The sequence below is a fragment of the Ambystoma mexicanum genome, chromosome 8, assembly GCF_040938575.1.
Source record: "Ambystoma mexicanum isolate Mex_15411 chromosome 8, UKY_AmexF1_1, whole genome shotgun sequence".
NCBI classification, from domain to species: domain Eukaryota; kingdom Metazoa; phylum Chordata; class Amphibia; order Caudata; family Ambystomatidae; genus Ambystoma; species Ambystoma mexicanum.
Window position 1 is genome coordinate 1,126,681,615 of NC_090929.1, and position 14,780 is coordinate 1,126,696,394.

At 42.2% G+C, this 14,780-nt stretch overlaps 1 protein-coding gene across 2 annotated transcripts in view; it reads left to right on the forward strand.

The window, feature by feature from the left end:
• ARHGAP22 (Rho GTPase activating protein 22) overlaps positions 1–14,780 on the forward strand; it is a 986,960-nt gene that overhangs the window by 303,499 nt on the left and 668,681 nt on the right. The gene's annotated exons all lie outside the window — the stretch shown is intronic.

The following is a 14,780-nucleotide window of genomic DNA, read 5'->3' on the forward strand; positions in this document are numbered from 1 at the left end:
TTGCTCTGGACTCGGCTGTCGAGTGTGAAGCCTGCCACGTGCAGTTCCAGCAGCCTGGTCATATCTGTTTGCAAAAAGAAGCGCAAGTAAGACTGAACCTGGCGTGTCTTTACTTGTCTGGGTGGATAGCTCACGAGAAATGCCCTATCCTTTAACATAGAAACAGCCTGTTCATGCAAGTTCGAATCCCATGGCAGGGCTGACTTAGCCTTTATAAATTGTATACCGTTAACATGGAATTAGCATGAAGCTTTACGTATGAAAACGTATTATTAGTACTTGTAGAATGGTATCGACCTCCCCTCAGGGAGGATAGCTCAGGGGCAACGTGCTCACCTTGTGAGCAAGACTACACGGAGCAACACAAGTTCGATCTCTGGGTCCACGCTTAGAAACCTCTGGGTATTAAGTGCATTATAAATAAATAATCATATTATATCATATCACAGTGAATCAAAATGTTCAGCGTGCAGTCAATACTGGTATTGACTGCATTCCGAACATTTGGTCTTTAAAAGTATAGAGGGGAAACTATGCAATTTCCGGAAAAAAGGTTTTTTTTTCAACAAGACACTTCCTGTCTGGGAGGAGTTTTTTTGCTGCAACATATTGTTTAAAACAACAAAGAAAAAGCTGAAACATACGAACATGTTTTCACTTTCTTATAGAAAATAGTTTTCTTTTACATGACACCTAATGCATGCTCATGTTAAGCCCACTCCAATATAACCAAGCTTTCAATTTAAATGCTTAATTTACAAAGACCACTTTATTTACATATTATAATACAAAATAATAACATATTTAATTTACTAACTCAGTTTGTCTATTTACTTTACTCACTATCAAAATAATGTTTTATTTCACCATGAAAACTCCAAAACATGTATTTCAAATACTACTGTATGCTAATAGCCTATAGATCTTGGGAGGGGTGATAATCACTTGGGACCAACTTACGCCCATAACATGGTTGCAAGTCATTATCCCATGATAATGACCACTACCTCCGTCAATAAGGCTATATTAGCCCATGAAGATTGTTATTGACCTCCTCTCAACTAATCAGAATGTCCAGAGCACACTAAATAACTACTGGCATTGTCTGCATTCTGAACATTCTGGCTTCAATTGCAGACGGAAACCACAATGTAATTTTCAGGCAAGGTTTTTTCAACAAGGCACCTCCTTTATTGGAAAAGCTTTTTTTCATAGCAACACCCGAGTAAACACACCAAAGAGAAAGCTAAAACATCGGAGTATGCTTTCTCTTTCTTTAGATAATGGTATACTTTTACATGATACCTAATGCAAGGTCATGATAAAACCACTCACATTTAAGCAGGTTTGCGATAACAATGCTTAACTTATGAAGACAGCTTACCCTTACAACACTACACAATATAAGCACATTTAACGTACTAACTCAGTTTGTCTATTTACTTTACCCGATATTAAAGAAATTTTGTTCTTCAACGCCAAAACATATATTGCTGCTGCCACCATCTGCTAATAGCCGTATAGACTTCAGGAGATATTATCGCTTGGGGTAATAACCCAGCACCTTGTACTATTCTTATATTACTGTGCATGGCATTCATAGAAAACCATTGGAACAGCATGTTCTCTGCAATGCTTTTTTTAAATTTCCAATTTGGGTTGTTGCAGGTGAGGGGACAGGTACACCACAAGGGATGAAAAAATGAAGATAGGGTGCCGTTCATAATATAAAATTGTAGATGGGGCGCTTTCAGCTAAGGGATGCATTTCACCTTGTGTTTCTGAGTGACATCATAGACACCTTGCGTTTCACTCTCATTATCTATAAGTTGTCAGTCATAACCCCTTGGTTATAAACATATCCAAGGAGTTGTATTGCTGTCCGTCCAGAATAATACTATACAATAGCACACAGGTAGTTTGCGCTTACCTTGTGCTGGAATCTTCTGTCTGGAGTCTCTTACCTCAGGGGGTAAGTGGTCCGAACTCTTCAGAGGAGTAGATGGGTTGTAAATTGAGATGCTTCTGGGGTGTATATTCCATGCTATGTACATGGGACAAGTACATTGGACGTCATAAGGATACTGAAACCCACTGGGAAGTTTCTTAGCCACACAGAGGCATGAGGCAGTAGGCAGAGTCCTTTTAGAGCTCTCAAGTGAATTGCTATTTCCTCTTTGGATTTTGGTTCATGGCCATTAGAACAACAACAAATGGTATGGATAGTGTGAAATGGAAAAAGTGTATGAACACACAACTGCCGCCTTAGCAATGTAACATTAATCACTCCTTTTTATGTTTCTGCCATTCTAATTTACTTTAAGATTGACATTTTTGTGTGCCTTGGTTGCAATTTGTTGTCACTGCTGCCAACGTAATGGAAAAAAGTCTCAGATGTCAGAGGCCAGATGGACATTGTTTATTTTGCTCTATTTTCTTTGTGTCATTACCGGGTGTTTTATAGTTCTGCCAAATTATAATTTTCATTATTTAAGCACATTTTTCTGACTGCTTTTGTGTGGTGGATTTTACTGCCACCAAAAAGCAGTAAGCCATGCAGTAACTACCAGATGTGTTATTACCGGACCCTGATGGAATGAATATGGGGAATAACGGCATGGTCGGCAGGACCTGCAATCATGAGGACCTACCAGGCCACCCTGTAATTACTGCATGTGGTAAGAGAAATCAAGTTTGGGGATATTACCGGGTGTAATACCTCCAAACTCGTAATCACGCCCCCTTTGGGTGTCCATTTTTAAACGTATTTTCTGTCTGCGTTTGCGTGGTGAATTTACAAAAGCAGGGCTGCATACTTTAATTAACGGATTCGCTATTACCACATGCAGTAATTACCAGATTCTCATGGAGTCCTATGGGACTCAAAATGGGGAATAACAGTATGGTCTGCATGACTCGTAGTCAGTCGCCCAGCAATCATTGCATGCAGTAACGGTAAGCGAGTTTGGAGAAATTATTAGGTATAATACCTTCAAACTTGTAATTAGGCCTATAATCTCCTCTCTGGCTCTTGTGAACTTAATAGAACCTCTCATCGACGGAGACTGAAGTCACGGCATTGATTTGCCATCCACCTAAATCCCCCTGAGAAAATGTGTTGGGATGTTTACTGATTATTTATTATCTCTCGTTAGTACCATTAACACATTTTTTAGGTGATTTTAATATTTGGGCTTTCGTAAGCGGCGTGGCTACCCCCATACCGGGTTCCAGGTCCGGGTCCTGTAAAAGGGGTCTTACCGGGCCATTCCGACCTTGGAGAGCCCGGTAAATCCCTTTCACGGGACCCGGGCCCGGTACATCCCCATTCCCATTTGAGCCTCCATAGTGCTCAATGGGAATGGGGAGGATGCTAACAACGGGCCTGGACTACTAGCGGATCCCACTAAGGACGCCTGGTCTGACCAGGTGTTCCTTAGCAGGTCCCGCAGCAGTCCTCGTAATAGGGCAGCCCGTAATGAATGGTGCCGGTCCCGTACCGGCACCGTTCATTACGTGGCCGCCTGCCTCCTAATGAGGCCCATTGTGTATAGATGCATTATAAATACCCATTAAATAAATCAATTAAGAAAGAACCTTTGGAATAAGCGACAGAAAAATGTGTCTGTAGGTGATGATGACATTTTAAAATTAACAAGTAAGAAAGATTAACTTGAAATTGTTTTGGCAAACATAACTATTTAGTCTTTAAAAATCAACCAAGCAGGTTATTCTCAAAAAGCCATTTTCCAAACATTATTGCTTGTAGAAAATAAGGCTTCTCCTGCCTTCTTTTATTTTTTTTTTTATTATTAAGCATTATGTTATTTTACATTTAAACCTTATATGCTTTAAACAATCCAAAAAATAAAGTAAACAAATTGTTAAGAATAATTGTTCAAAATAATTGTCCAAAAAAAAAAAACCACAATTGAAAGACAAAGAAAAGGGTGTTCACAGTGTATCTGTACATTTCTCTCAGGCAGCCTCTTTCTCTGCTATATTAAAAAAAAATATTTAACAAAAGTTAATAATGCTAAAATGTCAGTAGTTCTCCTCCCCTGACTCTAATAACCCCAGAGTTTGTTGGGGGAAAAGTGTTAAGTGCAGAGGAAGTGGGCTCAAGTGCCTAGTTCTCAACCCTGTCAGTGATCTGCATTCTGTTGCCAGGTGTGCAAGAGTTTCCCAAGGGCCCTGATTAGAAAATAAGGTTTCTCCTGCCTTCTAAATCTATTTCGCTTGAATGGTTACAGGAAACACTCTATTCCACGGACAATCAAATTAATTTGATTTGTCATTATATAGGTAATTTTTCCACCTTATTGGGTACTATGCCTGTCATCCTTGATGACTCACCATTATCCCCTAATTTGGACATTTTCAAAATGTTTGCAGAATAATTGCATTCTCTGACTTTGTCCTTGTGCTCTACCTCTTGTCCTTGTAATCCCTGCTCTGTGTTTATGGTTAAAGATTGCATTGAGGTAATTTTACAATTTCTAGTTAATCTTATAAATGCATCCCTTGCTACTGGATGTATTCCTCCTACTTTAAAACCATTATGGATCACACCTTTTGCTCAAAAAACAACCCTAGATCCTGACATTGCAAGTATCGATTGATCCAGAGTCAGTTATCATCTTTTTTTAATTGAAAATATCCTTGAAAGACTGTAGTCACCAAGATTTTGTGGATTTCTACAATTTGTGGGGTTTTATCCACAAAGACGTGCCAAGACTGCACAATTGGATGTCAGAGAAGGTCTCAATTAGAACCTGGACAGCCATGACTCCTCTCTGCTAATAATGCTAGATTTTTCCACAGAGTTTGATACTCTGGTCTATCATGTTCTCCTCCTGAGATGAACTTCAGTTGCAAAAATCTCAGAAATTGCCTTAACTGGTTTTCATCTTTTATCTCTGACCGCCTTTGTGTCTGACTCTAGACAGCTTGTCCACTGACTTTGTTGATCCCAAGCGTGGGGTACTTCAAGAATCCACTTTGGCAACTTTCCTGTTTAACATTTATGTTAAGACATTCCATGATTTGATCACAAGTCTGGATGTTGCATTTCATTGTTACAAGGACAACAACCAACTATTTTTGTGCAAGGTTGGAAACAAATAATTCAGGGTTTTATGTGTTAAACATGAGTAAACAAGCAATTATTTATGTCTCAATTTCTGTATGAGTTAGTTATTCCAGTCTCACTGCGCCAACACAATAGTCAATCAGATATTGTTTAAGTTGCAGATTTATTGCAAAAATCAAAGAACAGCCTGGCACGTGTTTCGAGCAGTCCTTGCTCTTCCTCTGAGGCTAGTACAATATGTACATTCAAATATTTCCCAAAATTGATTGTATTCAGAAAACAATAAGAAACAAAACATATTTGTATACAAAATAAAGGTTTAACATATTAAAACGTGGTGATACAATGAAACACACAATTTGCATGTGTGCATTGTCACATGAATAGTTAATTGCAGAGTGGGGCGGGCGGTATGACAACCCAAAATAAAGAGGTTGTTTCCAGTAAGTTTAGATCAAAACCAAAACAAACGTGGGTTACCAAACCCATGTTACGCAATTATGCATACAATTTAGCACGAGACCATTTTTCAGTAGGGTACAATTGATAATGAATTGACACATGAGCATTCATTGTATTCAAGCAAAATATTGTAAATACAGTGATTTAGATGTGTTTGTAGATACAGCGTAGCGCAATTTATGTTGTAGCGGATTGGTAAGGCGGAGTGGTCATAGATGAGGGAGAGAGGGAGGGAAGAGACAAAACGGTGACACTTGGATTAGTCCTCCGTTTGCAGTGGATTTTAGTACCAAAGTTAGATACATACAATAGTAAGTTCATATTGGTTTGTATTTGTAGAGCACCTTATAGATGAGGACGTACTAACGCAGTCATGTAGGTTGTAAGTTTGCTGTTGGAAACATTTCTGAAATTAGTGTGCTATCGAATATAGCCGGTTGAATACACTATAATAATAATAACCAATCGAATTAGGTATAGATTCATTATTTGGCTTGAAAAGGACATTTTTTTTAAATAATAATTAAACGGGTACCTGAATTCATCGTGGTTGCGGCAAATTGTTATGTAACCCTCCGTGCTGGACGTAATAAAAGAGATTGTGCCGTGATTTCAGCCAGGCGGATGCACATCGTATGGGTCCCGATGTAGCGAGAAAGATAAAAAAGCAAAGGTAAACATTCCTGTTTGCAAATATGACAAGGGTTCTCGTATCACTGCTATCACTGCAGGTGCTGTGTCAGCGCTCCCCTGTCAGTAGACAGGGGTATAAGGGGCCATGTGCAAAGTGCTTACCTCGGGGTCTACTGAACGGTGTGGCTGGTTCCTATGCAACTGTCCTGTTTACCTCACGTTGTGGCCATTATGCCCAGCACACGTGATCGTATTAATTCACATCCAGACCACCAATAACAGAGCTCAGCAAGGTTTTCGGACGTTTTTGCCTTGCACCTGCGTTTCGTTGCTTACTTGCTGCTAACAAGCCGAATGTCCATGGTTGGAGGAGAGTGCCAACCAATTATGAGCGCCTATGTAATGGCGGACCATACATTTTTACAGAAACATATCCGCTGATGTTGTTATGCTATTAATCTGTATTTGACATAGCTAGAGGTTGGTGAAGGCATGCCAGCCGGATAAGGGACGACCAATGATGATACTAACACTTATATGAGCTATAGGTATGCATGTTCCCTTAACCAATCCCTCCACCCGATAGGTTTTACTGTTTGCCATGTAGAATGACGACATAGCTGACGTAAATCGAGGTGTAAATACTTTTGCGTGTTTGAAATGCGTTGAGAGTGTGTGAGCTGCAATCTGTTTGTTCGCTAGATTTCCCTACTTTATTGAACTGATAATAAAGTATTATTTTGCCATATTCTTTGAGTCCGTCCAGTTATTTGGGCCTGCGATCATTTATTTGGTAATCCCATTTGGCACTTGGAATGCTTCAGGTGCTACCGCACAGGGCCACTTGTGAAGATACCCGGAGTCCCTGGATAGATAGCCTCACAACTACGACACACCTGAGCATAAACCTACAGACGTGGGGTCTTTTTACACCTTAGACAATGGGACTATCCCCAATATGAAGAGCATGATATACCTCCTGAGTGAGGTTTTTTGTTTTTGTGGTTTTTGTGGTTGGATTTTTAAAGTGCAAGTGAACGTCCGAGGGCATCATGGTGCTGTTGAAGAAAACTATAATGTGGGATCTCAGATATTTAGGTGATTTTGTGGCCGAGTGATGCTCAGAGGGATTTGTGATCCTTAAAAATCGGGGTCTCCGGTTTCCAGCTACATCCTAAAATGACACATTAATTCCAGGTTTGGCTGGCAGGTTGTTCCATTTTCTTTAGGCAAGCGCAATGCATCATTTCCCACTTAGTCTCCTCTTCAAGGAGCTGATAATATCAAAGAAAGGGTATGCTAAGATTTACGTTGTCTAGTGGGAGGGTAGCGCTTTGTTCTGTGTGTAAGAGATGTAGGCTTGTCACAATATAAGGCTTTGTGGAAAAGCCACATGCACTTAAAGGTGATGCAGCGACCAATGGAAGCCTATGCTGTGAAGCCAAACGAGGGGATACACGTTGAAATATATGTAGCCTTGGGAACAGGCTGGCCGCTGCTCGCTCCTGCGGGTGACATGAAAACTTAGCAGAGCATCCAAAGTAACTGATGTTGCCAAAATCAAGACAAAAGGATACACCTTTATTAATCATTATTACCTTATGGCACATGCTTAGCGTTGGGATAATGCACTTATGGTGCCTTGAATGGAAAAAGCAGGACTTAAGTACTTAGGAGATTTACACAGTTAAAGCAATTCCCACTTCCATCAATACACCCAGGTTCCAAAAAACTGGAACTGGGTATGTACATGTCCCAAAGGAGGCACGCCAACCCATGTTCAGCAAGTATTCATAGGAGCATTAATAGTCAAGGCCTCTGTCTTACTCTGATTGAACTTGTTATCCATCACACAGCTTTCATAGGTTGTGCAACACTCTCTTTGTTCCGTTGACGCCTGTTCTCTGTTGTCAGACAGCTTCGCCAGTATCTGCTTATCTGTATAATTCCTAAAAGTGAACCTTTCTTGCAAACCAGACTGGCCAGACGATGGACATAAATATTAAAGTGGGGGAGGTTCTTTAAGAGGGTGCAGATCCCTGAGGCATCGCTAGGGGATCTAAAGGAGCTATAGCCCCGGTTCTTTTGGTTGTAGCCACAGATTGAAGCTCAGGGGCTACAACCAAAAGACTAGCTAGCCCCAAGTACCGACAGTTCCGACATTAGCATAGCCCCAGATCTTTTCCAGACCTAGCAACACCACTGCCACCAGCTGAAGCGAGGGATTAAACAGGGGTGTACTCTCTGTCATGAACAATAGTGCTATTTACTAACGGTTTTTGTAGCAACAGGATCCAATGAAGAACCTGAACATTTCCCTATCCTGAACAAGGTCTCAACTGCCTTAGTAGATAGCTCTCAGGTGGTCCCAAAACAGGGTCCGAACTAGCGTTGTCCCCTTTATACCCAGTTGCAAGGGGGTGATCGCCTTTCTGTGCTCCAAGAGATTTTCTCTAATCTTTATCTTTTAAAGAAAAAAGTGAGCTCAGTTATCTACCAAGATTCAAGAGGAGATTATGGTTTGCTCGAGTTGCTTATGGGTGGCCTAAACCTGTCAGTATTTGGAAAAGTGCTTTCTCTATGTTAGGGGCACTATCTATTCTCTCACCAGAGCAGGGTTATGCAACCTGCGGCTCCCCAGATATTTTGGGCATAACTCCCAAGATCCCCACCAAAAACTATACTTGACAGGGGTGATGGGAGATGTAGTAAAAAAACATTTGTAGAGCCAAAGCTTGCACTACAGTATTTCATTTTTGCAGTTTGGACACCTGATCAACAGATTACCATGCCTCTTATGGAGAGCTTTGACCTCTGGGCCATTGACTCCTCTCCATTTTACTTCAATATTGGTTACGATTCTTTGTAATTGATTTACCTCCTCAGAGAGCCACAATCAAAGAAAAAGACACCTCCCTGGTGCAAAGAGCAACAAAACCCTCCTGATTCAAAAGGACACTGCATCCTTTAGTGTGAAAATGGGTGTGACGACCCTGGTCGTAGGAAGGGCACTATTGTATAGAGAGAAAAACAGAGGTGAGGGCACGTGCATAAGAGATCCCTCTAGTAGGAGAGTAAAGAGAACCCTCAGAGTATATCCGTATCAGAGTATTCTGTATCAGGAAGCAGTGCACTAGACAGTATCCTTCTTGTGTGGATTAGAGCTATCAAGCAGGACCCACAAATAATCCTTCTCTTGTCATGCACCCACCCTCTTAAACTCGGTCCCGGTAACATCTTGGAATGCCCCCACCCTTCTCAATTTTCGCAAATTTTGGCATGCCTCTTTCAACCACACCTGGCCATGGACTAATTCCAATGGACGTACATGCCGTTGGACAGACCTCCCAGTACAGCACTACTATTGGCTAGCCTCTCTTTGCTGCTCTCAAGCCAGGTCTGCTTTTTAAATAGTAAAACAGAAATAAATAAAAAACCATGTGAAGAGGTCTGGGACAGGAAAACGTCTGGGCACTGTATCCCTGAAACTGTGTGGTGTTTTAGCGAACCTCGAGAGACCAGTATCCCGCGAAAGAACAACCTGTGTCACATTATTGTTTTTAGCATGCTGCCACTGTTTAGTTTGTTTCTACCCAGGAAGGGTATTTGTGTTCTCGTGCTGATAAGCCCATGTTCCCTATCTGCATTTAAACCAACTCTCTCCTGAACCAAAGGTCCCGCCGAGTACAACATGGTTGCCAGCATGCTGTCATCATCAGTCACCTGTGCAGCCCTAAAGTACATGTCGAGGCGGTCAACCCACCTCCTCCACCTGGGCCCCAAGCTGGATGGCAGGCCCAAGACGTCAAATTCTGGGATGGGCTGCAGGGCCGCATGAGCACGCGCCTGTGCCATGATGAGATGTCCTGGCTGAGCAGCAGGCTGCACCACTGGTGGTGCCTGAGGCACTGGCACCTGACCTCCTACTTGCACCTGAGGAGGTTGTTGTACGGCCGCTGGTCGTCTGCCATCCTGAGGCGGCTGCTGCGGAGCTGCCGGTTGTCCACTGGCCTGGAGAGGTTGCTGTTGGGCAGCTGCTAGCCCACCGTCCTGAGGTGGCTGCTGGCTCACTGATGGAAATTCACCGTCCTCATCACTAGTCGCACTCATGGGCGTGAGCGCACAGGCACCCCGAGCGTGGAGTTTGGGGGTCGCAACTCAACACCCACCACCACAGCACAGTCCAAACACACACTCCCAGGCAAATGAAAGGTCCAACTTGGAAGCGAGAAAGACGATAACAGAGTGTCCCCCTCCACAAGCAGCTTCATGCACAGCCACAGCAGCTGGATGCAATGATGAACAGAATGAAGAAGAAAGAACATCCGCGGCTGTTGGGGGTTTGTCCCTACGCCCGTGCGATGCTCGTAAGCCCCGCCACACATAAGGACCACACTACAGACGTCCTTATAGTTCGGGATTACCGGTCGCTCTGCCGTGGCCGGGAACACCCCGTTTATTTATGCTGCACGCGGCGGCGTGCATCAGGCCTCCGCGTTCGCGTCCCGTCACGGGGCAGCGCCACAAGCAGTGAGTCTGACTCATCTCTGCCATGTGGGTAGGCAGATCAGAATCACAGGTTGGTAAAACATGCTGCCAGCCAGCCCTATACACTCAAAAAAACCGAGATCATCAGAATTAGCCCCTAAGGAGGACAGTCAAACATTTGATGCTTTCATTGGTGCTGTCTTTTTTTCTTTTTTTAGAAATAGCTTTTCATTGTTTCTTTCCTGTCAATGCATTTCTTGCGATCTATCATGGAAGAACACACAGACTCGGCATCTAAGCAGGTCCCTGAATGTCCATTTTTTGGGGAGGGAAGCTCTGCTGCATATAGGCCAAGACCATACAAGTTTAAGGGCCTGATGACAAGTATGGCGGGAGCGGTAAAACATCTTGTAATTACCACTACTCGATATTTTACCACTCTGCCAAACTCTACGTATCTTATTTCGGCTTGTTTTTTTATTGGCGGTTATTACCTCTACACAAAAGCATTACCGTTTGCGGTAATTACCACACGTAATTACTGCATGCAATAATTACCCAACCACATGGAGTCCTGTTTGACTCCAAAATGGGGGCTAGCGCAGAGGTCTGCATGATTTAAAATCATGCAGAACTTTCAAGGCACCCGGTAATTACTGCATGCAGGAGCGGTAAATGAGGTTGCTGGTTACAAGGTGTAATAGCGCCAAACTCATACTCAGAGCCTAACGTCATTCAGTGCAGCGTTTGTACTGCAGGCCAGCAGCACGTGACGGACCTGCACCGTCGCAGTGGCTGATAATACTTCAACAGGGCGTTTTTAAATTCCAAGGTTCTGGTGATTGCTCGTGGGACATGACATTATTTTATAGAATATCCGGAAACCCAAACAGAAGGAAGGCAAAGGTTTCGAAAAATGCCATGGGCTTTTCGATCTGTGCCATCGCTGGCCTGATCACAGTCCGAAGCGAAAACCACAGGTGTGTGACGGAGCTGTGAGGACGTGCGAGGTACGACGCATGCCCAGTGTCTCTCTGAGGTGCGAACGCAAACACCTGCTCGTGAATGCACCTAGAAGTCGGTACACACAAATGCCGGCAAATACTAACACAACACACAAACAAGCATGGTGCTTATAGGTAAATAGTAGCACGTATGAAGATAGTTACACACAGGGCTTGCAAACGAACATAGTTACTTGCAGAGCAACGGAAGTGCACTGGGCGGGCAGAAATAGGTGTACACGAACAGTCACACAAGTATAGTTACAAGCAAAAAGAGGTGCACAAAAAGAGGCGCAGAGAAGCTCGCGGAATCTGATACAGGCACGCGCAGACTGCCACAGACAAAAGTATATGCAAACACAGGCCTACATAAGCATACTTAGACACTGCTTGATGCATAGAGGAATGCATACAAGTATGCACACATACAGGCAGGGGCTTAGGATTTGTAGGGCCCTGGGTGGCAAAAGATGTGTTGGCCCCTCTAATTTGCATAAATAGTGGCATCAGTGATATCTTTAGTACACAAAGGTATCAAGGAAAGTTAAATTAAAAACATGTTGCCATGCTTAAGGTAATAGACAAATACACTGTGACGTCCAGTATATGAATTGTCAATACCTATGTGGCATTATCAGGAGTGATGCATTTTTTTGAAGAAGCAGACAGCTGAATACCTTGTACAGACTTCTAATTTTGGCAGATAAGGCGAAGCGTGATGAAAGTTGCGGGAGCACTCACTTTGAGTAAGTGGCAAGGACTGATTTGAGACCAGTCTGCAATGCAATTCAGGAACTTGAGCGCATCACTTCCTAGATGGAATTAATGGAAATACTGTTTGAAAAAGGTCTTTTGAAACTTTGATTTAAAAACACTGTCTGTGGAAGGCATTGCAAAAATATGGTGATTGTGTTTTGATAACTGAAACTAACTGCTGTTTTTGCTGAAGTTTCACAATCGTTTTTATTTTTATCGTGTGTAGATTTGGGCATATTATTCAAATGATCAATTTGCTTCTATTTCAGCAGCTACAGACAAGCATTATTTTGACTTGTGAAAAAAAGCAAATAATAACTATAATAATTGATCAAGTGCTGCTTACTACAAAATGAGAATGTATCCTCATTAATGTACCTCCTGAGCCTTGATTAGAGGGGCTGAGCAGGTCAAAACTGTTTGCTGGGTGTAGAAAGGCAATTGAGCATGTTGGGAGACTGTTGCTGAGATGTTATACATTTAAACCTTGCTGTAAATCATATGTCTTCTTTACTATTCCTGTGGCAACATGTGCTGTAAAATGTGATGTTTTGACATGGGTATGAGTACGGCTCGCGCGCTGCAATCAGTGTCAGAACTTTTGCCCCCATAGCGAAAATCAAAAGCTGCCACCCAAGAATATACGCACAGTAAGTGAATATATCTTAAAATGAAAGAGCCAAATTGAGTTCAATTGACCTTTTCCCTTAGAAGAAAGTGCACAAGACAAAAGAGCATTGACCTTTCAGAAAACGTAATCAACAACAGAAAAATAACCTGAGAAGGAAACTTTTAATTAAATGCACTGGCCAAGTATAAAAGGTGCTCACCTTTTTAACCCAGCAATATGCAGTGAAATATTCCATAGAAAACAAAATCCCAATACGAGCATGTGCTTTGATGATCATTTTATGCGTCTTGTGGGTAAGTGCCTGCACTGGAAGCATGACAACCTGGGTGAAATCCTGGTAGCCAAATGCTTCAGCAAACTTGCCGACCTCAAAAACACCCACAGGGGTCACGTCCGCTGTCCACCCACATATATCCTTTACTTGTGGCCTAAAAAGCAGTACATGGCCACAATCAGGAAAAAATAACTGCATCAGTCTCGAGGATTGTAATCTGTCTTGCCACATCCTGGGAAAATAGTCAGAAATCGCTTGCCCTCTCTTTATTCCCCCTTCTTAACTCCATGTCTGGCTTTCAACAATACTCTGCTTTATAAAGATGACTTGAAAAGTACACATAGCATAGTAAGGTACCCACTCAAATATATAAAACATTACAGAAATATGTTAAGCAAAACGTGTACAATTGTGGCATTGTTCCCCCATCTTGACTGGTAGACTACAAATACCAGAATGCAATTCAGCAAAATACAAAAGAAAAGGGCTTTTGGGTTTTGAAAATGTATGTTTGTGAAAAGGTTACCTGTTTGTGTTTCAGTGTTTGTCAAATGCAGGCTTCATACATGATGTGATGAAAATATCACATTCTACCAAAATTAAACACTTTTGTGTGCGTTAAATATGAACATGATATGATGTAGCATTTACAACACACCTGTAGACAAGTGTGTTTCTAGGCGCGAAAATAATGTGAAAATAATGTATCTAATATTTAAAACTGTTTTGTTTGATATATTCTAATTCACCTGAATGGGACCACAGATTTAGGCAGCTAACTGATGCTTTGGGTGTGCTTTCAGAATGCAAATGCCTATTTGCATTTCTTAACACAAAATCGCTCTGAACATCTCCTCCAAAACAACGGCCTCTTAAATGGGCCATCATTTGTCAGTCGCCCTCACTTTAATGCACTGCTTGAAGAAAAAAAGTGATAAGCAGTCATTAAAGGGCCTGCAGCATCTGATGGGTCTTTGGGAAAGGGTGTCTCTCTCTCTAGAGTGCCACAGGTAGTTGGGAGGCGACACATGCACTTCTGCATGGAAGCTGCACAGCAGTTGAGGCAGACACTAGTGACTTATGGGGCCCCTATGACAGCTCCTGACAGTTGTGCTCTGGGCCACTGCAGACTTGTATGCCTCAGGCAGCTCTGCATACAGGTGCAGAAACAAGTACAACCACAAAGACGCACTAACAGACATGTACGGAAACACAGAGATACATGAACAAGGAAATGCACATGGAATTGCAGTTCTTCAGAAAATGGTACATATTTGTAGAGGTGTTGTTTGTGCAGGTGCCCTAACATAACATGATATAATGTCTTAATTGCCATCAGTTCTTGCCATGACATGTACCCTTGCATTCATTTGTGACATCATCTTTTAGCAAAACTTCTTTATCCTTAGAAATTCCCAGGTTTTGGCAAAAAAAGAAAAG